Source organism: Triticum urartu, chromosome 5A (genome assembly GCF_056163025.1).
Source record: "Triticum urartu cultivar PI428250 chromosome 5A, HENAU_Tu73, whole genome shotgun sequence".
Taxonomy (NCBI): domain Eukaryota; kingdom Viridiplantae; phylum Streptophyta; class Magnoliopsida; order Poales; family Poaceae; genus Triticum; species Triticum urartu.
The window spans coordinates 276,501,708-276,529,671 of record NC_141877.1 but is presented as its reverse complement, the minus strand read 5'-3'; positions in this window follow the sequence as shown (position 1 = coordinate 276,529,671).

Sequence of the window (27,964 nt, the reverse complement as noted above, 5' to 3'; positions counted from 1 at the left end):
ATCCTATGAGAGAGAGTTGAGTGTTGGGGAGACTATCATTTGAAGCACAAGAGCAAGGAGTTCATTACCTACACACCATTTGTTACTTCTTGGAGAGTGGTGTCTCCTAGATTGGCTAGGTGTCACTTGGGAGCCTCCGACAAGATTGTGGAGTTGAACCAAGGAGTTTGTAAGGGCAAGGAGATCGCCTACTTCATGAAGATCTACCCCTAGTGAGGCAAGTCCTGTGTGGGCGATGGCCATGGTGGGATAGACAAGGTTGCTTCTTCGTGGACCCTTTGTGGGTGGTTGCTTCTTCGTGGACCCTTCGTGGGTGGAGCCCTGTGTGGACTCGCGCAACCGTTACCCTTGGGTGGAGCCCTGTGTGGACTCGCGCAACCGTTACCCTTCGTGGGTTGAAGTCTCCATCAACGTGGATGTAGGATAGCACCACCTATCCGAACCACGGGAAAAACATCCGTGTCTCCAATTGCGTTTGAATTCTCCAAACCCTTCCCTTTACATTCTTACAAGTTGCTTGCTTTACTTTTCGCTGCCTATACACTCTTTGCATGCTTGCTTGAATTATGTGATGATTGCTTGACTTGTCCTAAATTAGCTAAAAACTGCCAAGAACTAAAATTGGGAAAAGGTTAAGTTTTTATTTGGTCAAGTAGTCTAATCACCCCCCTCTAGACATACTTTCGATCCTACAAGTGGTATCAGAGCTTTGGTCTCCATTTGCTTGATCTCCATAGCTTTTGGTGGTCATAGCCTTGGTTTCACAACCTAGGAGAGTATGGCGTCTAGCGAGGGAAATTATCACCGTAGAGGTCCTTACTTTGATGGTACTAATTTTGCTAGTTGGAAGCATAAAATGAAAATGCATATTCTTGGACATAACCCCGCCGTTTGGGCTATTGTGTGTGTTGGTTTGCAAGGTGACTTCTTTGATGGGAGAGAACCAAACCGTGAAGCTACTGCGGATGAGTTGAAGATGTTGCAATACAATGCTCAAGCTTGTGATATTCTCTTCAACGGATTGTGCCCCGAAGAATTCAACAAAATCAGCCGCCTTGAGAATGCAAAGGAAATTTGGGACACTTTGATTGATATGCACGAAGGTACCGACTCTGTCAAGGAATCCAAGTTGGATGTGCTTCAAAGCCAACTTGAAAAGTTCAAGATGAAGGATGGTGAAGGTGTCGCCGAAATGTACTCTAGGCTTGCTCTCATCACAAATGAGATTGCCGGCTTAGGAAGTGAAGAGATGACCGATAGATTCATCATCAAGAAGATTCTAAGAGCCTTGGATGGAAAATATGATACCGTGTGCACATTGATCCAAATGATGCCCAATTACAAAGATCTCAAGCCAACGGAGGTGATTGGAAGAATTGTTGCTCATGAGATGTCACTTAAGGATAAAGAGGAACTTCACAACAAATCAAGTGGTGCCTATAAAGCCTCATGTGAAGCCCCTACATCATCAAGTGAGAAACAAGACTTCAATGAAGAATTGGGCTTAATGGTGAAGAACTTCAACAAGTTCTACAAGAGTAGAAGCAAAGATAGAAGCTCCAAGTCAAGGTCCTACAATGACAAAAGATCTTCTAGTCGAGAGCGAAATTGCTACAATTGTGGAAGACCCGGACACTATTCCAATGAGTGTACGGCTCCCTACAAGAGAAGAGAAGATTCTCCAAAAAGAAGAAGCAAAGGATCACCACCAAGAGAGAGAAGGAGTAGAGATGATCGTTATGAACGAAGATACTCACGGAGAAGCAAGGATTCGGAAAGGATGGAAAAATCATCAAGGAGCTACACAAGATGAAGACATCAAGCTCATGTTGGTGAATGGGTATCCGGCTCCGGCTCCGACAGACACTCCGAGAGAAGTTATCACTCCGACTCCGAAGATACTCAAGATGAAGGTGTTGCCGGTCTAGCACTTGTGTCAACCAACTCCTACGACATATTTGACTCACCAAATGAAGGAATTGGAAGATGCTTCATGGCCAAAGGTCCTAAGGTAACACACCCCGAGTATGTTGATTTCAATAGTGATGAAGATGACTTGTTAGGTGATGATTTGCTTGTTGACAACTCTAGTGATGAATACTATGATGAAATGTCAACTAAACATGCTAATCAAGATAAAACGAATGACAATGATAAGGAGAAAATTGAGGCCCTAACTAAAGAGCTAAACACTCTTATGTTAGCTCATGAAACCATCTTCGAAGATCATCAAGAACTTTTAAGAGCTCATGAGAAATTACGCTTTGAAAAGCTCAATCTTGAGCAAGAGCATGAGTTCTTAAAAGCAATCAATGATGATCTCCGCAAGAAAAGTTCTTCTTACAATGCCAAGCGTTGTTCTTATCCACTTACATGCCTCAAGTCAAGTCTAACAAGAAATATTCTTCCTCTAGTAGTAACAATGATCATGCTAAATCAAATATTGTTACTTCTAGTAGCTCTCTTGATTCCACTAATGATTCTCTTAGCCAAGTTACACTTGAGCAAGAAAGTAGTTTATTGAAGGGAATTATAGAGAAAGGAGTGTACAAAAGCCTTGCCGGGAGTAAGCAATTCGAGGAAATTGTGCGCAAGCAAGGAATGCACCGGAAGAATCAAGGTGTTGGTTTTGAGCGAAAGTTCAATGCCAATGGAGTTGAGTGGGAAGAAGATCAATACCCCAAGACAAAGTTTGTCCCTCAACAAGAGAAGTATACTTCTTTCAAGGGGACACAAGCTCAAGATGATCTTCCACCACAAGACTACAAGTAAAAAGGCAAGGACAAGCTTCGAGAGGAAATTGATGCATTTGAAGAAGCTCCAAAGACCTTAGTCAAGTGGATTCCCAAGACTACTTCAAGCTCCACTTCATCAAGTACGACTACAACTCCAAGGATTCCCATCAAGATGATGTGGATCCAAAAGAAGAAGAACTAGAGAGTTCTTGAGGGTGACTCCGCCAACATACTTCACTCTTATCATTTTGGCAAGAACAAGTGCAATCAACTTCCACATCTTGCACTAGTTCAAGGAGTCACAAACCCTCTTGTTGGTAAGACAAGGGACAAGGTAACCTAAAAGTTTTCATGGACATCATCTTTTGTGTGCATCACTCTATGTCTATGGATATCCTTGTTTGTTCCTTGTGGGACTAACCCATGTAGGTATTGAAAGTGCAATTCACTCAAATGGATAGCTCCAAGAGATCTACATCAACATTGATCATCCACATCTTCAATATCTACATGAAGTCATTATCGACAAAACCCAAGGTTAGTTCATACCTCTTAGGGGGGATATCACATCTAGGGGGAGCTTTACTCTAAGACCTGAGCTAAAGCAACTCTAAAGATGTGAACACAACAATGCTTTATGTAAAAGTGGTAACCCCACTTGAGCTTAAACGATGAGTATGACCTATGATCAAGTGATCTCACTTGACTCGTAAGTCAATATACTCATATATAGATGACGTAGTCATCGCAAATTGCTTGATAGATGCTAGAATTGGTTGTGCATGCCTTGTCACATATTTCATTTGCCATCTTATTGTGTGAGCATGCTGGTTGCATATTTTACTCATTCGAGGACAGCCACTTGTTGTTTTGATTGTTTGGATTTATCTTCTTTTGCCAAGTGGATGGACAAGAATGCCTAAGAACCTCCTCTAGCTATCTATGCTCTTCTTGTCTCAAACTCTATTCATGCTGCATCACAAAATTTGATCAAGTCAGATTCGAACCACTCTGTGTGAGGAGCGCTCGGAGTCCCCGATTCGTCATAGACTTAAACTTCCAAAACCTCTTTATGATTCTCGGTCTGACCGACACTCCACTTTCGGTCCTACCGAGATCATTAAGTTGATCTAGGCTTTCGATCTCGGTGCAACCGATTTGAACCTTTCGGTCACACCGAGTTTCAGTAACTGCACGCAGTTATGAATCTCGGTGCCACCGAGTCGTTCCACTCGGTCACACCGACAGGTCGGGCTATATATAGTCACGGGCAAAATTTGGAAATTTCTCCGAACCCCTTCGCCCGCGCGATAGCCTGCTCTGCCCTCGTGGTTCCAGATCGTCTTCTCGCCGCCAGCCGCCTCCAGTCGCTGGTCTCCGTCGCCGTCAACGGGAATTCTGCCCCGCCGTTGCCACCGTAGCAAGTCCCCGCCGAACTAGGGTATGGACTTGATCTTTGTGCTATTCCTCAATCTGATTCCTAGCACATTGTGATCATATTGATTCTAGCCACGTTTGATAAACTTCTATCCAGTCAAAACGCCCGTAGATTAGGTTTGATTCGAAAATTCTAGGTTTAGGTTTCCGCCGAAACCATCTCGGACCCACCGAGTTGAAAAACTCGGTCCCACCGATTTGGCTTATGCCATTGCACAAGTGAGACTCGGTCTGACCGAGAATTACTTATCGGTGTGACCGATTTTGGAACTCTGTGAAACCCTAGCAGTCTCGGTGCCACCGAACTGTGACTCGGTCCTACCGAGTTCACTAGTTTAGGTTCCAAAACTGCTTCAGTATCACCGAGTTTGAAAATCGGTAGATCCGAGATGATTTCAGTAGGAAACTAAAACTAAGTTTTTGGATCATTATTTTTGCAAAAATCTCTGCATTTTGTGATGCTCATCCTTTCTACCTCATCTATAATCTGTTCACAGGGTCAGCAGTCAGAGCTTGCAGCATGTCAGACCAGAGTGATAGCCAGAATCTGTCAGAACAGCAAGTGGTGATGAGTGAGGGCACTAGTCCCTCCAGCTCTTCTGATGAAGGCAGCAGGAGCACTCCTAGCAACTTGCCAAAAGCTGCCACGAGACAGAGAAAGAAGAGGACTTCTGATTCCGAAGATGAAGACTATGTGGCAGAGGAACAGGCCACTTCCAAGAGAGTTGAGCCAGCTCAAGGCACTAAGCCAGGCCTGAAAATCAAAAGGCCAGCAGGCAGGCAGCCCATGTCAAAGGCCAGAATGTCAACTGAGAAGCCCATAGAGCCAGTTGCAGCTGAGAGCAAGAAAAGAAAGGAAAGGGTGAAGAAGACTGTGGCTAGAGTTCTTGGCAAAGCTTCCATCATGGAAGAGGAAGAAGAAGAAGTAGCTGCACCAGCACCCAAGGCACCCAAGCTAATGGGAGATGCCATAAAATCAGGGGGAGCTGCTTCCAAGGCCAAGCGAGCTCCAAAGCCAAAGCCAAAGAGGAACACAAGAAGCATTCCTGCAGCTGAAAAGAACAAGGCCCTAGTGCCTGAGACTGTTGCTGAAGAAGAGGAAGAGAATGTCCTAAGGAAGCTAAAGCCCAAGATCCCAGACCACAACGATGCTCATCCTGTGGCTGAGGACATGAAGCTCAGGAGAGATTCGGGGCTGAGAAAGTGGAGAGAAGCAGACCCATATGCTTCAAGGAGAAGGACTGCCGTGGACTACAGGTTTCACACCAAGGAGCGGCAAGATTTTTATGAGATAGTGTTGCTAGATAAGAAGCCCATTGTCTGTGATATGCGATGGGTTGATTGGACATACATCAAGGACAATGAGGAGCACTATCCTGGAGTGCAAGACAGCTTCATAGCTTGTGGAGTAGCTGACTTTGTTGGGCAGAAGCTCACAAAGTGGAATGAGGAACTCATCATGCAGTTCTACTCCACAGCTCACTTTTATCCAGATGGGAGGATCACATGGATGTCTGAGGGTACAAGGTACCAATCCACAGTTGCTGAGTGGGCACAGATAATTAATGCCCCAGAGGAGCAAGATGATGACTTGGATATCTATGCCAAGAAGAAGATGGACCACAACTCAATGTCAAATATGTACAAGGAGATCCCAAATGAAGCACTTGATACCTTCAAGTTTGGCTCAGTACATTACCTTATGTCAGGGCTCCCGACGATCAATTGGATACTAAGGCACACCTTACTGCCCAAGTCTGGAGATCACAAGATGATCAGAGGCCATGCTATCAACTTGATACATGTGTTTGATGTGCCTCAAAAGTTCAAGGTGATGAGCCTCATAGTGGAAACAATCAAGAGGACTGCAGCAGACCAGAAGAGGAGCTGCGGATATGCCCCTTAGATTCAGGAGCTCATCAACTCCAAGATGGGCACGGGCATATATTTATTGGACAAGGAACATTTGCCCATCCGTCCAGATTTTGAGAACAATGAAGTTGTGATGACTGAGAACGAGCCATCGTCTGCACAAGCTTACGCAAAGAAGGAGAAGGCGAGGAAGGAGAAAGCTGCCAAGATGCCAACTCAAGAGGAGGCATCTGAGTATTTCTTGAAGACTAAACAAGAGCAGCTTGGTTACTTGATTGCATCCACGCTGAGGATTGAGCAAAGTCTGGCCACCCTCACTCAAAATCAGCAGAGCCTAGAGAGAATCATGGAACAGAAGTTCTATGACCTGGATGTCAAAGTAACGGAAGTTCAGTCTGCAGTGGAGCAGCTCCATGAGGACATGCAGGAGAGGAGAGGCAGGACTACTACTCATGCCTTTGCCAGAGTGCCGAGAGGTCCGAGGTCGTCTGCCGTGCCAGTTGCTGACACAAGAGCCACCACCTCAGCACCAGCCACAGCCTCAGTTCCACCAGCTCCAGCATCTACTTCAGCTCCAACTCCAGCGTCTACTTCAGCATCTACCGAAGCCTTTGTCCTTGGAGTGATCCGGACTCCACCACCACCTGAAGATCAAGCCTGAGCGTCGATCTAGTAATATGAATTTTCTAGGAACTTTTTGGTAACTTGTTGCCAAAGGGGGAGAAGATGTATAGATCATAGGCTTTGAGAGAGAGAGTGTTTCTTTTCTCTCTTGCTTTATTTGGTGTTTTTTTTCGAACTTGTTTGCTTTTGAGTGCTTGAGATACTACGTCATTATTTGTGAGACATTGATGATCATGTGTTTGATCATAAGCTACACTTAATGCTTGCTTAATGCTATTATCTTATCTATCTTATGTGATCATTCATTATTCTTGGTGATGAGTGCATGTATTTCATTCTTATCATTTTAAGCGCTCCACCAAGATGTATGTGACATGGAAGAGTAACCTAGGACTCTAACTCTTTGTGCATTTGCAGTCCAAAGCAAATTTTAAATATGCACAAATTTAGGGGGAGCTCTTACTTATCACATACTTCTCAAAGCGACGATATATTTCATGCTTATTATCATTTGTCGAAGCTTTGATCTATATGTTGTCATCAATTACCAAAAAGGGGGAGATTGAAAGTGCAACTATCCCTAGGTGGTTTTGGTAATTCATAACAACATATAGCTCATTGAGCTAATGCTATTCCAAGATGATTATTTCAGGAAAGCTCAATGATTGGCATGGCATGGATGTGAAAGTGGAACCCTCAAAATGCTAAGGACAAAGGATTGGCTCAAGCTCAAAAGCTCAAGACTCTTCATTTTATATTTTAGTGATCCAAGATCACATTGAATCTTTAGGAAAAGCCAATACTATTAAGGAGGGATGAGGTGTTGCTTAATGAGCCTCTTGCTTCATGTGCTTAGTGATATGCTCCAAAACCCTCAACTACTTTCCCATATCCACATATGACCTAAACCTTAAGCCAAACTCGGTCCTACCGATTCTTCCTATCCGGCGCCACCGAGTTTCACTTGTCATTAGCCACTGCCAAACCCTAGCAATTCGGTTCTACCGATAAGGATCTCGGTCTCACCGAGATGGGGTTGCAAACTCTCTGTTTCCCTTTCGTAACTTTTCGGTCTTACCGAAAGAGCGAATCGGTCCCACCGAGATTGCAATGTAAACTCAGTGTTTCCCCTTTGTAACTTTTCGGTCTCACCGAGTTCCACTCGGTCTCACCGAAAGAGCAAATCGGTCCCACCGAGTTTTCCTGACCAACTCTCTGGTTAGCTAATTACCAAATTCGGTCTCACCGAGTTTGTGTAATCGGTCTCACCGAGATTACGTTATGCCCAAACCCTAACCATATCGGTCCTACCGAGTTGCATGTCAGTCCCACCGAAAATCACTAACGGTCACTAGGTTTACATTTTCGGTCCGACCGAGCTTATTGATTCGGTCCCACCGAGATTGGAAAACTGTGTAACGGTTGGATTTTGTGTGGAGGCTATATATACCCCTCCACCTCCTTCTCATTCGATGAGAGAGCTATCAGAACACACACACCATTCCAACTCATATGTTCTGAGAGAGAACCACCTACTCATGTGTTGAGACCAAGACATTCCATTCCTACCATATGAATCTTGATCTCTAGCCTTCCCAAGTTGCTTTCCACTCAAACCTTCTTTCCACCAAATCCAAATCCTATGAGAGAGAGTTGAGTGTTGGGGAGACTATCATTTGAAGCACAAGAGCAAGGAGTTCATTACCTACACACCATTTGTTACTTCTTGGAGAGTGGTGTCTCCTAGATTGGCTAGGTGTCACTTGGGAGCCTCCGACAAGATTGTGGAGTTGAACCAAGGAGTTTGTAAGGGCAAGGAGATCGCCTACTTCGTGAAGATCTACCCCTAGTGAGGCAAGTCCTGTGTGGGCGATGGCCATGGTGGGATAGACAAGGTTGCTTCTTCGTGGACCCTTTGTGGGTGGTTGCTTCTTCGTGGACCCTTCGTGGGTGGAGCCCTATGTGGACTCGCGCAACCGTTACCCTTGGGTGGAGCCCTGTGTGGACTCGCGCAACCGTTACCCTTCGTGGGTTGAAGTCTCCATCAACGTGGATGTAGGATAGCACCACCTATCCGAACCACGGGAAAAACATCCGTGTCTCCAATTGCGTTTGAATTCTCCAAACCCTTCCCTTTACATTCTTGCAAGTTGCATGCTTTACTTTCCGCTGCCTATATACTCTTTGCATGCTTGCTTAAATTATGTGATGGTTGCTTGACTTGTCCTAAAATAGCTAAAATCTGCCAAGAACTAAAATTGGGAAAAGGTTAAGTTTTTATTTGGTCAAGTAGTCTAATCACCCCCCCTCTAGACATACTTTCAATCCTACATCCACCAATGATGACTCTGCCGCACATGACTCTGCCAATGCACCCAAGTCCACTCCTCAAGCCACTGCTCCGTGCGTGATGACTGACCGTGAACTTCTGCTTAGTCTTCACCAGAAGGTGGATCGAAATCACAAATGGGTTAAGCGTCAGTTTGGTTCACTTCTTCACAACATGACTGCCACACACAATGCAGTGAAGAAAAACCATTACTACCTCCATCAAGTCTTCGGCCGCACCTGGGCAATCCTGTCACATCTGTATGGTGAAGACGATCTGAAGAAAATGGGTCTCAAAGAAGATTTTAACTCGTCTGCACCTCCACCGAAGAAATTCAAGAAGGTCAAGGTTCCTTCTCTGGTGGCCAGCTCATATTCTTCATCGCGAGACACTGATGAAATTGAAGACTTGGACGACACTGCAGCAGGTCCTACTACAACAAACGACCCCAACAACGCTGGCGCTCCTTCATCAACTTGAAATTCTTCAGGGGCGTTAGTCCTCATATTCGATCCTTTTGGTCATTTGATGACAAAGGGGGAGAATTTGGAGTTAGTCTTGAAGCGGGTCTTTCTATATGGGTGTTGTTTGTTAAGTTACAACTCTCATTCTTCTGAGACTTTATTGGATCGAGTTGTAATCTTAAACCCGATGGTGCTCTGATACTTTTGAGACATTTTCTGCATGCTTATTCCTCGTTAAATATTATTGCACGCATGCTGAATTACATCAGTCACCATATTTCATCATGCATTTCAAATTCTTCACTGTTATATGTCAAATGCGTGTATGAATTACAAGATATAGGGGGAGATCTCCATGATTCAATTCTTCAAGTGTGCATTGCTTCAAAAGCAAATTCCTCACTATGCACATCTTCAGGGGGAGTTCTTCTATATCTTGCAATCAAATTCCTCAATATCAGTATTTATACTTCATATGTTTATCCCCATTCAAAACTTAACCTATATTGTCATCAATCACCAAAAAGGGGGAGATTGTAAGTGCATCTAGTGCCCCTTAGTGATTTTGGTGTATTGAAGACTTATAGGTTAAGGGACTAATGCGTTTGTGAGTGTACATAGGCCTATAAGCCTATGAGGAGTTTGATATTTACAGAGAAAGTCGACCCCTAAAAATGAAGTTCTTTGACTAAAGACTTCAAATCTCTGAACACTTTCTGAAGACTTCGAAAGTGAAGAAATTGGTGTGACCTTGAAGACTTGGTATTCTTTCGAGGAACATGAAGTGTCAAGACTTTTGTTTTCGTAGTTTCATTTTCTCTTTCTTGAGTCATAGGAAACACCGTACTGTTAAAGGGGGTCGAGGAAATACTAAGGAAAAATTTCCATGTGATGTTCAACTCAAAAACCTACACCTACCAATCCCTTCGAGTGAAGCCATTGGAAATCTCATACAGTTCAGTCAATTTCTTCAGTGACAGAGACGAAGTTCTTCTGGTCTCTGAGGAATTTGTCCTAACTGAGGAGTTAGGAATTCGCCAGTGCGGATTGCCCACACAGTGAGGAACATGATAGCCCTGAGGATTTTGCTACTCAAAATTCCGACCGTTGCTGTGCTATGTGCCAGTTGTCCCAAAATATCTATCCACCTAACGGTCATATCATTGAAGGGCATTTATGTCTTATCATGTCGGGCTGCTCCCTAGGCTAAAAATAGCCACCCCCTACAACCACTAGCTAGCTGGCTGCTCCGAGAGAAACTGACACTTGTCATTTGAGAGCAACCCATCCTCCGAGGACTTTGAGCGAAAATCATCAAGTGAGGAAAAACCCAAAACCCAAACACCTACGAACCCCAAGTGATTGAGCATCACTGAAGAGATTGATCCTGAGTGGATCCGACACTTGTTACCTTTGAAGACTGTGCTTCTTCCAGACGGTTAGGCGTCATGGTCTAGAGCATCCAAGAGGAATGATGGATCACCGAGTGACCAAGTTTGTGAAGGTTCGGAAGTCACCTGAAGACTTACCATGAGTGATTGGACGATGTCTGTGTGACCTTAGTTCAAGGAGAATACGGTGAGGACTTGGTGTCCTGAGCTGTGTGTTCAGGACTGGGTGTCCGGGACTGTGTGTCCTCGAGTTTAAATACTCAGCCGCTCCAACCAGACGTACAACTGAGATAGCAGTTGGAACTGGTCTACCAAATCATTGTCTTCACCAAGCTTACTGGTTCTATTTCCTCAACTCTTTCATTTCCTCATAACTGTGTTGTGTGCTTGTTCATATTTGTGCTTGAAGACTTTGACTGAAGACTTTCTCAATTTCCTCAGTTCAATTTCTTCAGTCTGTTTGTCTTCATCCTGTGTTATCATGTGCTCACACTACCTGTACTCTGTGCCTGTCTTCATGTCATCATGATGACCATGCTTGTATTCTGTCATGTTTACTTTTGAGTACTTATTCCACTACTAGTAGTTCTTCACTAAGGAATTTCCTCACCGGCAAATTCCTCGGTGGGGAATTTCATAAAAATCGCCTATTCACCCCCTCTAGTCGATATAACGCACTTTCAGTGGTCATGATAGTCTTCGCTGGATGCTTGGCCTTGGTCATTTTTCTAGCTTCACAGGCTCCGCATAAGTGATCCTTGAGGAATTTGACATTCTCAATGCCAATGACATGCTTCTTCTTCCCAAGTGTGTGCAAATTCGTCATGCCTGCATGATCAAGTCGTCGATGCCAGAGCGAGCCTTCTGAAGCTTTTGCAAGTAAGCACACGGCTGGTTGTGGTCCTGTAGAGAAATCAACAATATACAAGTCTCCTCTCCTAAAGCCTTCGAAGACTTTGGAATTGTCAGCTTGCATAACCACAACACAATGGTACTTGCCAAAGACAACAACCATATCAAGATCACAAAGCGTTGAGACAGATATAAGGTTGTATCCTAAGGACTCAACAAGCATGACTTTGTCCATGTGTCGATCCTTTGTGATCGCAACATTACCTAGACCCAATACCTAACTTTTGCCTTTGTAGGAAAAGATTATATGCTTCAGATGCGATGGAGATAATGGAGCATCCATCAATAGATTCTTGTCACCAGTCATGTGATTTGTACATCCACTATCGAGGACCCACTCAGTGGTTTTGGGTTGATCATCCTGCAGATGAATTAGTGTAGCTTACAAACTCATATAATTCATTAGTGAAGAATATGACATCAATTCATCAGATCAATTTCATCAAGCAACAGAACAGATAAAGCAGTGTGAGGACGTGAGAAATGAAAGTTCATTTCTTCATGATTAGCATGCGTCCTATCAGGCATACTCAGGTCTCCAGCAAATTCTTCAGACGATTACATACGTCTGGAAACCTGACCCTGCAGAAGAGATTAGTTCCTTTTCTTCACCACCCACATCGGAAGGGGTGGCAAAGAGTTCATCATTTTGTGAGCTCCATACGAGAAGGATGGCATAGAAGCCAGTCCATTTTGTTTCACATAAGAGGGGTTAGAGTAAGCATAAGAGTAAGCAGAGAAATTCTTCAAGGACTTATGGACATAATGATTTGAAGAATAATGGACAGATCCATAATCCTTAGATCTTCCCTGTGAAACAGACGGGTTAGCACGATGATGTTCATATGAGGACTTTGATCCTTTTGAGGAATATGATCCATATGAAGAGTTTGGTCTGTATGAGGACTTGGATCCATATGAAGAATTTGGTCCATATGAAGAATTTGATCTGGGGTTCCTATTTTTCACAGGTGGCGTCATGATGACATTCACCTGAAGATTTTCAAGGCATCTTTTGGGAACCCAGATTTTCTTCATAGGGGAGCCGTTCCTGCAGTTAGTGCCAACATATCTAGCAAATACTTCACCATTCTGATTTTTGAACAGTTTATAGTTGGAGTCAAATGTCTCATCATCAGAATGAGGAGATTCACATGCAAATCCAGATAAGTTAGATGGATCAACTGGAGGTCCCTTTGCAGCAACCCATGTAGTTTTGGGGTGCTACTCAGGCTTCCAATATGTACCATCAGCATTGAGTTTCCTCTCAAAGGAAATACCCTCTTTCCTAGGGTTCCTGTTGAGGATCTGCTTTTTAAGCACATCACAAAGAGCCTGATGCCCTTTGAGGCTTTCGTACATGCCTGTCATGTACAATTCCTTCAACCCTGCATCATCAGTGATACTAGAAATGTCCTCAGATGAGGAATTAGTGATAGCACAGGCATGTGAAGAATTTGAAACATTAGAAGCATTTGAACATTCAGGTGAAGAATTAGCAGATTCACGTTCAATGCACTTCAAGCATGGAGGAACAAATTCTTCCTGAGAAGCACTGATTTGTTGAGCAAGTAATGAATCGCGCTCCTTCTGAAGATCTTCATAACTCACTCTTAGCTTTTCAAGGTCTTGCTTTCTTTGAAGAAATTCATAAGAAAGCTTCTCATGATCAGATAAGAGAGTGTTATGATGACCTTGAAGATTGTCAAACCTAGTCTGAAGTCTCTGAAGATTTTCAGTCAAGGCTTTAGTGTGATCCATTTCTTCACCCAACATATCATCACTTTTGTCTAGCATGTTTTGAACCTTTTCCAAGGCCTTTTGTTGTTCAGTGGCAATATAAACAAGCTTTGTATAGCTAGGTTCAAAATCATCATCAGATTCATCATCACTAGACTCGGATGAGGAACATTCGGTTACCTTGGCACCTTTTGCCATGAGGCATGGTGCAGAAGATGATGGTTCAGGTTCAAAAGTCATCGTTTTGAGTGATTCCTTGAAATCCTCAAACCAGGGATCATGACAAGTTCGATGACCTTCATAGACGTCAGAGATTCGGTCCCAGATAAGCTTCGCATTGCAAAGATGCATAATGCGCCTGAATTCATCTCTGGATAGGCAGGAACAGATGATATCCTTCGCCATGATGTCAAGTCGAGTGTACTTGCGAATATCATCGGTGTCCGTGATCTTGTATAGATCGGTCAGACCAATCTCAGTGACGGTCCACAGCTTGCTGTTCATCGCCATGAGGCGCTTCTTCATCATGGCCTTCCACTTGGGATACTCGTGACTGTCAAAGATGGGGCATGTCACTTTCTTCATACCTGCGGTCGACATAACTAAAATTTAGGCGGTTAAACCAAAATCACACAGAACAAGGGAGTACCTTGCTCTGATACCAATTGAAAGTGCGTTATATTGACTAGAGGGGGGTGAATAGGCGATTTTTATGAAATTCTTCACTAAGGAATTTGCCGGTGAGGAAATTCCTTAATGAAGAACTACTAGCAGCGGAAGAAGTACTCAAAAGTAAACATACCAGAATACTAGCATGGTCATCATGATGAAATGAAGACAGGCACAGAGTACAGGTAGCGTGAGCACAGGATAACACAGGATGAAGACAAACAGACTGAAGAAATTGAACTGAGGAAATTGAGAAAGTCTTCAGTCAAAGTCTTCAAGCACAGATATGAACAAGCACACAACACAATTATGAGGAAAGAAAGAGTTGAGGAAATAGAACCAGTAAGCTTGGTGAAGACAATGATTTGGTAGACCAGTTCCAACTGCTGTCTCAGTTGTACGTCTGGTTGGAGCGGCTGAGTATTTAAACTCGAGGACACACAATCCCGGACACCCAGTCCTGAACATGCAGCTCAGGACACCCAGTCCTCACCGTATTCTCCTTGAGCTATGGTCACATAGACCTCGTCCAATCACTCGTGGTAAGTCTTCAGGTGACTTCCGAACCTTCACAAACTTGGTCACTCGGCGATCCACAATTCCTCTTGGATGCTCTAGACCATGACGCCTAACCGTCTGGAAGAAGCATAGTCTTCAAAGGTAACAAGCGTCGGATCCATGCAGGATCAATCTCTTCAGTGATGCTCAATCACTTGGGGTTTGTAGGTGTTTGGGTTTTGGGTTTTTCCTCACTTGATGATTTTCTCTCAAAGTCCTCGGAGGATGGGTTGCTCTCAAATGACAAGTGTCAGTTTCTCTCGGATCAGCCAACCAGCTAGTGGTTGTAGGGGCGGCTATTTATAGCCTAGGGAGCAGCCCGACATGATAAGACATAAATTCCCTTCAATGATATGACCGTTAGGTGGATAGATATTTTGGGACAGCTGGCGCATAGCACAGCAACGTTCGGAATTTTGAGTAGCAAAATCCTCAGGGCTATCATGTTCCTCACTGTGTAGGTAATCCGCACTGGCAAATTCCTAACTCCTCAGTCAGGACAAATTCCTCAGAGACTAGAAGAACTTCGTCTCTGTCACTAAAGAAATTGACTGAACTGTATGAGATTTCCAATGGCTTCACTCGAAGGGATTGGTAGGTGTAGGATTTTGAGTTGAGCATCACATGGAATTTTTTCCTTAGTATTTCCTCGACCCCCTTTAACAATACGGTGTTTCCTATGACTCAAGAAAGAGAAAATGAAACTATGAAAACAAAAGTCTTCACGCTTCATGTTCCTCGAAAGAATACCAAGTCTTCAAGGTCACACCAATTTCTTCACTTTCAAAGTCTTCAGAATACCAAAGTCTTCAGTCGAAGAACTTCATTTTTAGGGGTCGACTTTCCCTGTAAATATCAAACTCCTCATAGACTTATAGACCTGTGTACACTCACAAACGCATTAGTCCCTTAACCTATAAGTCTTAAATACACCAAAATCACTAAGGGGCACTAGATGCACTTACATGAGGCCGCCCTCAGTTGTTTATCACCAGCGCGGAGTATTGTGCTTCCGTACTTGCACGGGCATAGCCGCTCCTCGGCAGTGTCAACTGCCAGCACGGAGCATGGTGCTTCCACTAGCACGTGGGAGGGGACTCCCTACTGCGGAGAGCCCCCGGGGCGTGTACATCCCCGCCCTGACACGTGGCTTGCACGGCAGGGCTGGACGAGGTGTATCTGGGCACTCATGAGCCAGCGCGGGACTCACGAGGCCCTACCTCAAGGCGGGTTGCGCCTGGTCTTGGTTCTTGATGGTTGTGGCGTTCCTGCGAGATGGTTAGACAACTTGCACCGAGTGGATTTCCTGAGGCTATCGCACGAGAAGGCCAAGCACGAAGGACCCCAGGAGGTGATGTGAACAGGGCCAGCCCGCCAGACAGAGCTTAGTCGTTGGATTTATTGACGCTGCAGGGACGGGCCCGAGCATAGACGCCGTGCCTAGCCTTCTTATGCGAAGGATCCTGAAGAAAGACAATCGGCGCGCGGCTCCCTTGGTGGGTGACAAGCGATATCCATGGATAGATTACGCATGAAAAGCAACTAGCTTAGGAAAATGCATGAACGATACATGCCACTGGGTTGGACCCGAGCGGCCTGGGGTTAATGCAGCCCAAGGGGCGCTCCCAGCAGAGTGAACGAAAGATGCAAGTGCATACATGCCGCAGGGACGGACCCACGCGGCCTGGGGATGATGCAGCCCAGGGGGCGCTCCCAGCTGAATGAACTTGGAAAAAGTCACCTGGTTTGGTTGCCGAAGGAGTGTTGGTGTAGCTGAAGACATGTAGCGAAGAAGTCGCTTCTCACGAGCCGCCGAGACCCGGAGCCTAGGGAGGATCTGGAGGCTCAAGTGGCCTCCGGAGTACCGTCTCCATCTCCGCCAGGACCGCGTGGTGCCTGGCCTCCTTACCTGCCAGGATGCTCCACAGATTGCGCTTGAAGGCGGCAGCCACGCTCGGCAAGCCGAACGGCATGCGAACGTAGCTGTGAGGTGAGCCCCCACACCGGCCAGCACACGAAGGCCAGAAGCGCTCCTGAGATGCGGCCCTATTGAGCCCTGGGATGTCGATGCAGACACGCAGCTCACCACCCTCACCTGGGGGGGAGCAACGCCAGGTGGGCGGCGGTCTCCACGTATTGCTCTTGCTTCCTGAAGCTCCTGAGATGCCTTGGTGATGAACTCCTGAGCACCGGGCGCTCCTTGCCTGGTGTCCTCCTAAGGGAATCGTGCCGCGAAGCACACCTCCACGTGGTGCCCGAGCGCCTCCCTTGTGATGTTGGCCAGGTCCGAGGCCCTCCAGAAGAGAGCCCACGAGCCCTGCCTGAGGAGGGTGCCAAGCACGCCTCCCAATGCAAGGGAGGGAGGCACCCCAGGCGCTAGCGCGGATCCTGAAGCGGCGCCGCTGGAGGTGCCGCTCCCCTGAGGCCCAGTGCGGAGTAGCTGCTTCTTCTTCTTGGGGTTGGCCTCAGGAGGGTACTACGCACCTGCGCTGTCAGGGTCTTCGATTGATGCAGCTTGGAAGGTGCGCTCGAGGGAGCACACCGCGTCTCTTTCTTAGCAAGGGACCGTGATGATTCCACCGCTTCCCGGCATCTTTAGCACGTTGTAGGCATGGTGGGTGACTGCCATGAATTTGGCCAGTGCTGGGTACCCGAGGATGGCATTGTACGGCAGGCGGATGTGGGCGACATCGAAGTCGATTAGCTCGGTGTGGTAGTTGTCACGCTGATCGAAGGTGACAGGGAGGCGAACTTGTCCTATCGGGGTGGTGGAGCCGTTTGTCACTCCTGAGAAAGGCTTGGTGGGCTGGAGCTGATCATATGGTACTTGAAGGATGTCGAACGTCTCAACGGACAAGACACTAAGTCCTGCGCCGCCATCGATGAGGGTCTTGGTGACTTGGACATTGCTGATGACGGGTGAACAGAGCATTGGGAGGATGCCAGCGGTTGCCGCACATTTGAGCTGGTCTGCCGAGGTAAAGGTGATGGCATACTTGGACCACCTGAGCGGGCGCATAGCCTCGAGCTTGGGGAGGGCTGCATTCACTTCGCGGGAGAACTACTTGAAAATGTGCTGGGAGGCTGGGACCTGAGCGCCACCCAAGATGCAGGTGATGGCTCGCGGCTCCTGGAAGCCCGCAGCCCCTTCGTCCTATTGATGGTTGTCGTTCCTTCTTGGCAGCGGCAGCGGAGGGAGACCAGGGTTGCCCTGGGGACGATCCTCATGAGGCTGGTCCCCCCAGGCGCCCTCACGAGGTTGGTCCTGCCAACAATCCTCGCGAGGCTGGTAGCACCACTCTTGGCGGGGCCCACTGTCGTCCCAACGTCCTGCACCTCGTCCACCTCCTCGGCCGTAGCCCCGGTGGTTGCGCTTGAGGCGTCGACCGAAGTGTCCATCTCGAATGGCCCTGAGCTCTTAACAATCATTGGTGTTGTGCGTGCGCACATTGTGGAAGGCGCAGAACGTACGGCCGCCCTTAGACGACTCGGGAAGATCTCGGCCGCGCTTGGTGTCCGGTTCTGCTGTGAGTATGGCCACTCCTTTGCGCTTCACGTCCTTGACCTTGGCCTTCTTCTCTTCTGGATCCGCAACAGGGAGCTCGAGGAGGGAGAGACGCCCCTCCTCAGCCCTTGCACACTTTGTTGCTATGTTGAACCACTCCAAGGTCGTGCATAGCTCCTCATGGATGGCGAACTCCTCCTTCATCTAGACGTTGCGGACGCCGTCGGAGAACGCTGAGATGATGGCCTCCTCCGTCACCTTGGGGATCTTGATACGCATGATCTTGAAGTGCTAGATGTACTTCTGCAGGGTTTCTCCCAGTTGTTGCTTGATGCAGCACAAGTCACCCGCGACCGGGGGTCGGTCACGAGTGCCCTGGAAGTTGGTGATGAAGTGGCTACGCATCTCAGCCCAGGAGGAAATCGAGCCTGGGGGCAGGTTCAGGAGCCATGAGCGGGGCCCGTCCTTGAGAGCCATGGGAAACCAGTTCGCCATGACCTTTTCGTCGTCGTTGGCTGCTTTGATGCTCAGCTCGTAGAGATGCAGAAACTCCGCAGGGTCGGGGGTGCCGTCGTAGCGAGGAGGGAGATCTGGCTTGAACTTGCTCGGCCAGACGACGCTACGCAGCTCAGGAGTGAAGGCGCGGTAGCCCGCTGTGGCCACCGGGGCCCGTCGTGGAAGTGGAGCTTGTCCTTGGCGTACCTGTGCTGCCACGGAAAGTGGCACATGGCCCTGTCGTAGCAAGCGATCCTAACGTGGTGGTATTGGAAGCGGTGGAGCATCTTCTTGCGGATGGGGAACCTCCTGGCAACTTCTTTCTTCATGCGCGGGCACACGGCGTGACGGATCACGCCGTTGGGCGGCGCATCTTGGAGTGAGGAGGTTGTCTTGACGCGGGGGAGGCTGAGGCGCTCCATGAGCCACGCGCCTTGGCGCGAGGGCGCCATCTTGGTGCATAGGGGACAGAGGCGCTCTGTGCGCCACATCGCCTGCAGTCGGGGGCGGGCGAGGCAGCGAGAGGGACGATGCAGGAGAGCCCCCCATAGCGCTGACAAGCTCGGCGATGTGGTCCAACCAGTCCTCATAGAGGTCGTCGACTGGGCAGTAGCACAGGAGCTCGCGTGCCATGAGCAGCGCGGCCTACATGTACGTGGGGGCGCGGCGAGCGTGAGACGATGAGACAGTCGGAGTCAGCGACGGGATGGCGGTGCGACCGTCTTGCCGCACAGAGGGGTGCGGTGAAGAGGCTTGCTGCTTGTTTGCCGCCAAGCTGGTGGCAGCGTTGGCGGTGGCTGATAGAGAACGACGGGGAGGTCCACCGATAGGGGCGGTCTGAGTGCCACGGGTGGCGAGAGCAGCTCGGCGCTCAGCACGGGCCCGGCGAGCATCGGCCATGAACTTGGCGGAGTGGTGGTGTTCGGGATATAACTATTGAGTATAAACCACCCAGGAGGGGCCGGATTATACTCATAGTGAGTTGTCACTATCATAGCCCACGAGGACAAGGAGTACGACGCTTTACGAAGGAGAGCTAACAAGAGGGCCCAAGGCCCAAAGGCGGATTATCATCCGTAGGTATAAACCGCCATAAGATGTATAACTTGTGTTGTAAGATAAGAAAAGGTAGAAACCGAGCCGGACATGCTTATGAGCCGGCCGGGACTCCGTAAACCACCGGACGTCAACCTGTGTATATAAAGGGACGACCCAGCGATGGTTTAGGGACAAGAAACAAGAGATGGAGAGCCGGGTCAAGCGTATTCGCTCCCCGTTCATCGAAACCCTAGCAATACCAACTACAAACTGGACTAGGCTTTTACCTTCATCGTAAGGGGCCGAACCAGTATAAACTCTCGTGTCCTTTGTCCTATTTAACCCCTTTAAGATAACCTCAACGTGATGGCCTCACGACTAAGTCCTCACACTAGGACATCTACTGTGATGTTTCCACGACAGTTGGCACCCACCGTGGGGCTATCGCATGATGGTTTCGAGTTCTTGAAGGGCAGCTTCGAAGGGCTTAAGGGACACGACGTGGGCCAGAAGACCAAGAGTCGCCGCGGCAAGCTCTACATCAACGACGCGGGCTGGGGCCCCGAGGCCGGCTCCATTGAGTACGGGTACCGGGTCCCCTTCGGCGGAATTCACGCCTTCATCGGCAAGATCGGCGAACCGGGCCATGAGCTGGACATTTGCACCGACATCGTCGAAACGGCTTAGCATACGAGACCCGCCCGGGTTCAGCCTGCCATGAAGCGTGTCTTCGTGGGAGTCATCCACGGGGCATAATCTGAGGATAGATCGGTATTTGATGGTGAAACCATCGTTTACTCCAATGGCGAGTCATCTACTGGAGAGACCGAGTCATTGTACCAGCTGCAAGACAACCAGCTTGGGGGCTATTCCGATGGCAACAGTATTCCGGATTCACACGAGCCACTGAACCGGGTTGCAATCTTTATGGCCGGTACATGGCTAGGGCAGAATTTTTCAACTGCGGCAGCATTAATCTCTGAGTCAGCGGCGGCAACAGCAGCCGGGGCAGGAGACCCTGCGCGCCTGTTGGCTCAAGTCTTGTCCGGTTTACTTGACGCTTTAGCAACACTGATGACGATCGAGATTAGTGCGGCGAACCGGGATGAACATAATGCGGAAATTGCCAACGTGAGAGACCAGATAACTCAAGCCAAGGAAGACCTAGCAGTCGAGGATATAAGGATGGCCATGATACAGGCCGAGTTGGAGGCTCAGGCGCAGCGGGTTCAATTGGAATCCTTCCGGCTTATGTTAGATCAAAACGCGTTGAATGATGTCATGAGGAGAAGGCATCAGACCCGCCTACCTTTGGTTTACGAGCCGAGAAATCTCTTCAACATGCCTGGAGCAGGGACTAGTAACCAGCCAGTGATAAACCAGACTAAAGCACCAGGAACAGGGGCACCGGTTCAACCGCGCACGATGGATCCGGCTCCTCAGGGTGATAACCTGCCGCAGCATGCACCGACGCCGCATCATGTGCCGACACCGATGGGACATTACTCTAACCCACTAGATAACATGGTCATGGCTGCTTCATGTTTGCCGACTCTCCCAGTCGAAGGTGAGTCCCCAATAGAGCCTTCTTCGGTTCATTCGACGGCTTCGGTGGAGACAGGAGCAACTTTCAGGTCTTTGGGTGTGCCGTGTTTGACCCCGACTTTGCGTATCGTACGGTTGCCCAAGGATTTCAAAGGTCCTCGTAAGGTACCCAACTACACGGCCGATTTACCTCCTGAATCATGGATTGGGAGTTATGAGATGGAAATGGAACTGTTGGATGTTGATGAGGCTGCATGTTCTAAGTATTTTACCATGATGTTAGAAGGAACGGCTCGTACTTGGTTGAAGGGATTACCGGCTAACTCCGTTGGGTCATGGGCCGAGTTAAAAGCCCGGTTTATCCAGAATTTCAAGGACACATGTAAGCATCCCATGTCAATTGTGGATTTGGCCTCCTGTGTCCAGGAAGAAGGAGAATCAACAACCCATTGGGTGCACCAGGTTTCAACGATACTGCACTCATCCGACCGGATCAATGTCGATTCAGCAGTCTTGACGTTAGAGAAAAATTTCCATTTTACGCCCCTCAAGCAGAAATTAGGGAGGCTCAAACGTCACTGTATGACATGGGTACACTTATGGCTGCTCTGCTTAAGTACGCTGACTCTGATAGTACCAAAGATCCTGAGTCTGATGATGACAAACCGGGAAAGGGAAAGAAGAGCAGGAGCACCAAAGGGCGGCAACATAACCTGGCGGCGAACCAGGGAGGTAATGGTAAGCGCAAGGCTGATAGCAACCTAGATTTTGTGGCAAAGACCAATATGCAGAATAACGGCCAGGAACGTAAGGGCAGACCGCCCCCATAGACCGGATGATCAGGCGTTAATCTTGAGCATATGTTGAATCAGCCCTGCCCGAAGCATGGTACACGTAAAAGACCGTCTACTCATCTTTGGAAGGATTGTTACATCATGAGGGAATTCAAGAATTCAAATCTTTTTCAAAGTAACAATGGACCGGGAGGCGGTCCAGGATCCGGTTCACAGGGTCCGGGTTACGGTGGTGGCGGTCCAGGCTCCGGGTTCCAGGGTCATCAAGATCATCAAGGTCATCAAGGCAATCAAGGCAATTAGGGTGGATGCCATCAATAGTCCGGTTAGGGGAATCAGCAACAGTAGTCTGGATATCAAAGTAACCCGAAACAATTAAATAGTGGAGAGTATCACAACTTCACCACGGGTTTGTGCAAGCGGGATCAGAAACTTCATAAGAGGGAAGTGAACTCTGTTGAACCGGCAGTACCTCGTTACTTGCGCTGGTCTGAGCAGCCCATTGTGTGGAGTTGAGAGGATCATCCGCCCCGGATTGATAATCCGGGTCATCTGGCATTAGTGGTTGTGCCTCAGGTTGGAGGGTATAAGTTCACCAAGGTGCTCATGGACGGAGGGAGCAGCATTAATATCCTTTATTATGACACTTTCCATCGTATGGGTTTGACGGATAAAAATCTTAAACCATCAAGCACTGTTTTCCATGGAGTGGTGCCTGGTAAGTCGGCGTATCCAGTTGGTAAGATAGCCCTGGAAGTTGCTTTTGGAGATGATCATGATTTCAGATCAGAGACGTTGACCTTTGAGGTGGTGAAAATCAAGAGCCCTTATCATGCCCTGTTTGGACGACCGGCTTATGCTAAGTTTATGGCAAGACCTTGTTATGTTTATCTTTAGCTCAAGATGCCAGGTCATAAGGGGACCATGATGGTACATGTGAGCCGAAAGATAGCTTTGGAATGTGAAGAAGGTGATGCGGCTTATGCTGAGTCGGTTTGTGCAACAGAGGAGTTGAAATTTTATAAGGACGATGTTGATCCAGCGGATATGACTTCTCTGAAAAAGCCAACTACAGAGCATGATCCGGCTTTGGAGTTTAAATCAGCTAAGGAAACCAAGTTAGTTGATTTTGTTCCTAGCGATTAATCCAAGCAGTTAGCATCAGTGCTAATCTGGATCCAAAATAGGTAAGCGCACTCATCTAGTTCATCCATGAGAACCAGGACATCTTTGCATGGAAACCTTCTAACATGCCAGGTGTACCGAGGGAACTCGCTGAGCACACTCCTAATGTTGATCCTAAGTTTAAACCAGTCAAGCAGTTTCTCCGCCGCTTCAATGAAGAAAGGCGTAAGGCTATTGGTGAGGAGGTAGCCCGGCTCCTGGCAGTTGGGTTTATCATTGATGTGTTTCATCGAGAGTGGTTGGCTAACCCGGTGCTGGTACTTAAGAAGAATGTCACTTGGCGCATGTGTGTGGATTACACAGACTTAAACAAGGCTTGTCCGGCTGATCCTTTCGCCCTCCCTCGTATTGATCAGATTATTGATGCTACGGCAGGTTGTGAGCATTTGAGTTTTCTGGATGCTTATTCTAGTTATCATCAGATCAAGATGGCAGTTAAAGACCAGGAGAAGACAACTTTTATAACTCCCTTTGGAGCCTTCTGCTATGTGTCTATGCCTTTTGGGCTCAAGAGTGCCCAGGCGACTTATCAGTGCTGTGTGCAGAATTGTCTTCATACTCAGATTGGGTGCAATGTTCATGCTTATGTGGATGATATTGTTGTGAAGTCCAGGAAAGAGGAGACGTTGATAGATGATTTGAAGGAAACTTTTGATAATCTCAGAGTTTATAAGATGATGCTTAATCCGGCCAAGTGTGCCTTCGGTGTACCGGCAGGCAAGCTCTTGGGTTTTTGGTGTCTTACAGGGGTATTGATGCTAACCCGGAAAAGATTAAAGCAATTACTTCTCTGGCTAAACCGGTGTGTATCAGTGATGTTCAACGTTTGGCAGGTCGTATTGTGGCGTTGAGCCGGTTTATCAGCCAGTTGGGGGAGAAAGCTATCCCTCTATATCAGATGATGAAAAAGACAGACAATTTTGTCTGGAGTGATGTTGCTGATGCGGCATTTGAGGACTTGAAAAAGCAGTTAGCCGAGCCACCTATTCCTGCTGCTCCTATTGATAAAGGGCCATTATTGCTATATGTGGCTGCCAATGCCAGGGCTATCAGTGTGGCTATTGTGGTAGAACGAAAGGAGGTAGGCAAGGAATATCCGGTTCAATGGCCGGTTTATTATATCAGCGAGGTTCTCATTGAGTCCAAGCAGAGATACCCACATTGGCAGAAGCTGGTGTACGGAGTTTTCATGGCGTGCCGGAAGCTCAAACAGTATTTTCAGGGTCATCCCATTAATGTGGTCAGTTCTGCTCCTTTGGGAGATATAATCCAAAACAGGGAAGCAACTGGCCGGGTTGCCAAGTGGGCCATTGAGCTTGGACCTCACGGGTTAAGGTATGTGCCTCGTACGGCAATCAAGTCCCAGGCACTTGTGGATTTCATCAATGACTGGACAGAGTTGCAGATGCCAGAGGAAAAGCCGGATAACACATATTGGACTATTCACTTTGATGGGTCCAGGCAATTGGATGGCTCGGGGGCTGGAGTTGTGCTAGCTTCCCCTCGAGGTGATAAATTTTCTTATGTCCTCCGCTTAATGTTTCCTTGCACTAACAATGCAGCGGAATATGAGGCCTTACTCCACGGTCTTCGAGTGGCTAAGGAGATGAACTTAAGCCGGGTTAGGTGCTTTGGTGACTCGGATTTGGTAGCTCAACAAGTATCAGGTACTTGGGACTCCAAAGACCCACTCATGGCGGCTTATCGATGGGAGGTGGATGTTATTGCTGGTCACTTCAAGGGTTATCAGGTTGAGCCTGTGGATAGGAGAAAGAATGAAGTAGAGGACGCTTTAAGCCGGTTGGGTTCTCAACGTAAACCGGTGCCGCCCAATGTTTTTCTTGATGTCCTTCATAACCCGTCGGTCAAGTTACCCACAGAGGAGGATTTGGCTATCCCTGACCTGGAGGCTCACTTGGTGGCAGATCTTCATGTTATCCCAGATTGGAAAGTTCCCTATTTGGCGTACATGACTCGGGGTGAGTTACCTGAGGATGAAGTTTTGGCCAGGCAGATAATCCGGTGGTCCAAGTCAATGACTATTGTCAATGGAGAGTTGCATCATTGTAGTGTCACAGGGGCGTTTCAGCGTTGCGTGCCTCCTGAAGAAGGTTGTGAGATCCATGAAGGGGAGTGTGGTCATCACTCCGGTTCAAAATCTCTGGTGGCCAAAGCTTTTTGTCACAGTTTTTATTGGCTGACGGGTCATGCTGATGCTGAGGACTTGGTCAGAAGGTGTGACGGTTGTCAGAAATTTGCACGTCGAGCTCATGTACCGGCTCAGGAGTTAAGGTTGATTCCCATCACTTGGCCGTTTGCAGTCTGGGGACTTGATATGGTTGGGCCCTTTAAAAGATCCAAGGATAAGAAGACCCGCCTCTTGGTGGCAGTGGACAAATTTACTAAATGGGTAGAGGCAGAGCCAGTGAGTAACTGTGATGCAGCAACGGCGGTTCAATTCATGAAGAAAGTGATTTTCCGCTTTGGCTTTCCGCATAGCATTATAACTGACAATGGCACTAACCTTTCCAAGGGAGCTATGGAAGATTTTTGTCAATGTGAGCATATCTGGCTTGATGTATCTTCAGTGTCTCATCCCAGTCTAATGGTCAAGCTGAGAGAGCCAATCAAGAGATTTTGAGAGGTATCAAACCCCGGCTTATGGTTCCCTTGCAGAGGACGCCAGGTTGTTGGGTCGAGGAGTTACCTTCCGTTTTATGAAGCATTAATACCACCCCCAACAGGTCTATGGGTTATACGCCTTTTTTCATGGTTTATGGAGCAGAGACAGTTCTCCCTAGTGGCATCCGTCTTGACTCGCCCCGCGTGGCGGCTTATGTTGAAGCTGATATTGAAAAAGCACGTCAGGAAGCACTTGACCTATTAGATGAAGAGTGTGACATCGCAGCGGCCCGTTCGGTGATTTATTAGCAAGATTTGCGTCGTTACCACAGCCACCGGGTTAAACCAAAACTTTTCAAGAAGGCGATCTGGTGCTCCGGCTCATCCAGGATCAGACTGATATGCACAAGTTATCCCCACCTTGGGAGGACCCTTTATGGTCAGCAAGAATTTAAACAACGGGTCATATTACCTTATCGATGTTCGAGACCACAAGGACTCACGCACATCTGAGGAGGAGACCCGCCGGCCTTGGAATACCGCTCAGCTTAGGCCATACTACACTTGAGCCACAGGCTCTCCTTATGTACATATTTAGATAATGTATATATTATGATTGATATAGTAAACTGGCATCATTGCTAAAGCAGGGCCTTTGTCGTTCTTTTAAATGAGTTTTTGATCCGGCTATCAAGCCCATATCATAAGAGCATAACTCTGGTTACTTCGGTAATCCGGCTATCAAGCCCATATCATAAAGAGCACAGCTCTGGTTACTTCGGTAATCCGGCTATCAAGCCCATATTATAAGAGCATAGCTCTGGTTACCTTGGTAATCCGGCTATCAAGCCCATACTATAAGAGCACAGCTCTGGTCACCTTGGTAATCCGGCTATCAAGCCCATACTATAAGAGCACAGCTCTGGTTACCTTGGTAATCCGGCTATCAAGCCAATATTATAACTTCACATGAGCATAGCTCTGTTCTACTTGGAGGCTTCAATTAAAGGGACCAAAGAGAGTCTATTGCATAGCACAGCTCAAACATAGGTACCCCTTGGGCACAGCCCACATAATCACTTGGGGGCTTGATCGTATTCGAATCATATCTACACCTCTTGATTGGCGTAAGGCCACCAGGGAAATCACTTGGGGGCTTGGTCGTATTCGAACCATAGCTACACCTCTTGATTGCCGTAAGGCCACCAGGGAAATCACTTGGGGGCTTGGTCGTATTCGAACCATAGCTACGCCTCTTGATAGGCATAAGGCCACCAGGGAAATCACTTGGGGGCTTGGTCGTCTTCGAACCATAGCTATACCTCTTGATAGGCATAAGGCCACCAAGGAAATCACTTGCAGGCTTGGTCGTATTCGAAACCTAGCTACACCTCTTGATAGGCATAAGGCCGCCAGGGAAATCATTTGGGGGCTTTGGTCGTATCCGAACCATAGCTTAAACCCTCTTGATCAGTGCAACACCACAATTATGACTATTTAAATATTTCTTGATTTTTTTCGTTTATAATGTATTATGAGTATGATTTATCTATACTTATTAACCCGGCCTGGCCTTTGACTGTGAGTCACCAGCAAGCGGAAAACTACTATCCGGTGTTTATTGATCTGGCCTGCGCCTGTTCATAAACCGGCAAACAGATGATGATTACTATTATTCAAGTTATGGGTTATCACCCTTATTTTACCGGCTTGCTAAAACCAGCAGTGTGATAAAATATCACAGGTATGATATATCTTACATTGTATATGGTATACATAGCCATGGTTATAAACAATGTTGTTGGGCAAGATAACCCGTCTAGCGACACACTGCGAGGATGTTCTTTATTTTATTGCAGAACAGATTCTATGGTGCTAAAATATCATAAGCAGACATAGCATATATTAACATGGCGGATTAACAGTGTCATGCAAAGTAAATATGCACGATGGCATAGCAGACCAAGCGTTTAGACTAGCCTATTACAAGGCGGTTTGTTGCCCATAAGAACAATTGTTTCAAACAAATCTTGCAGAGAGAAGAAGCTA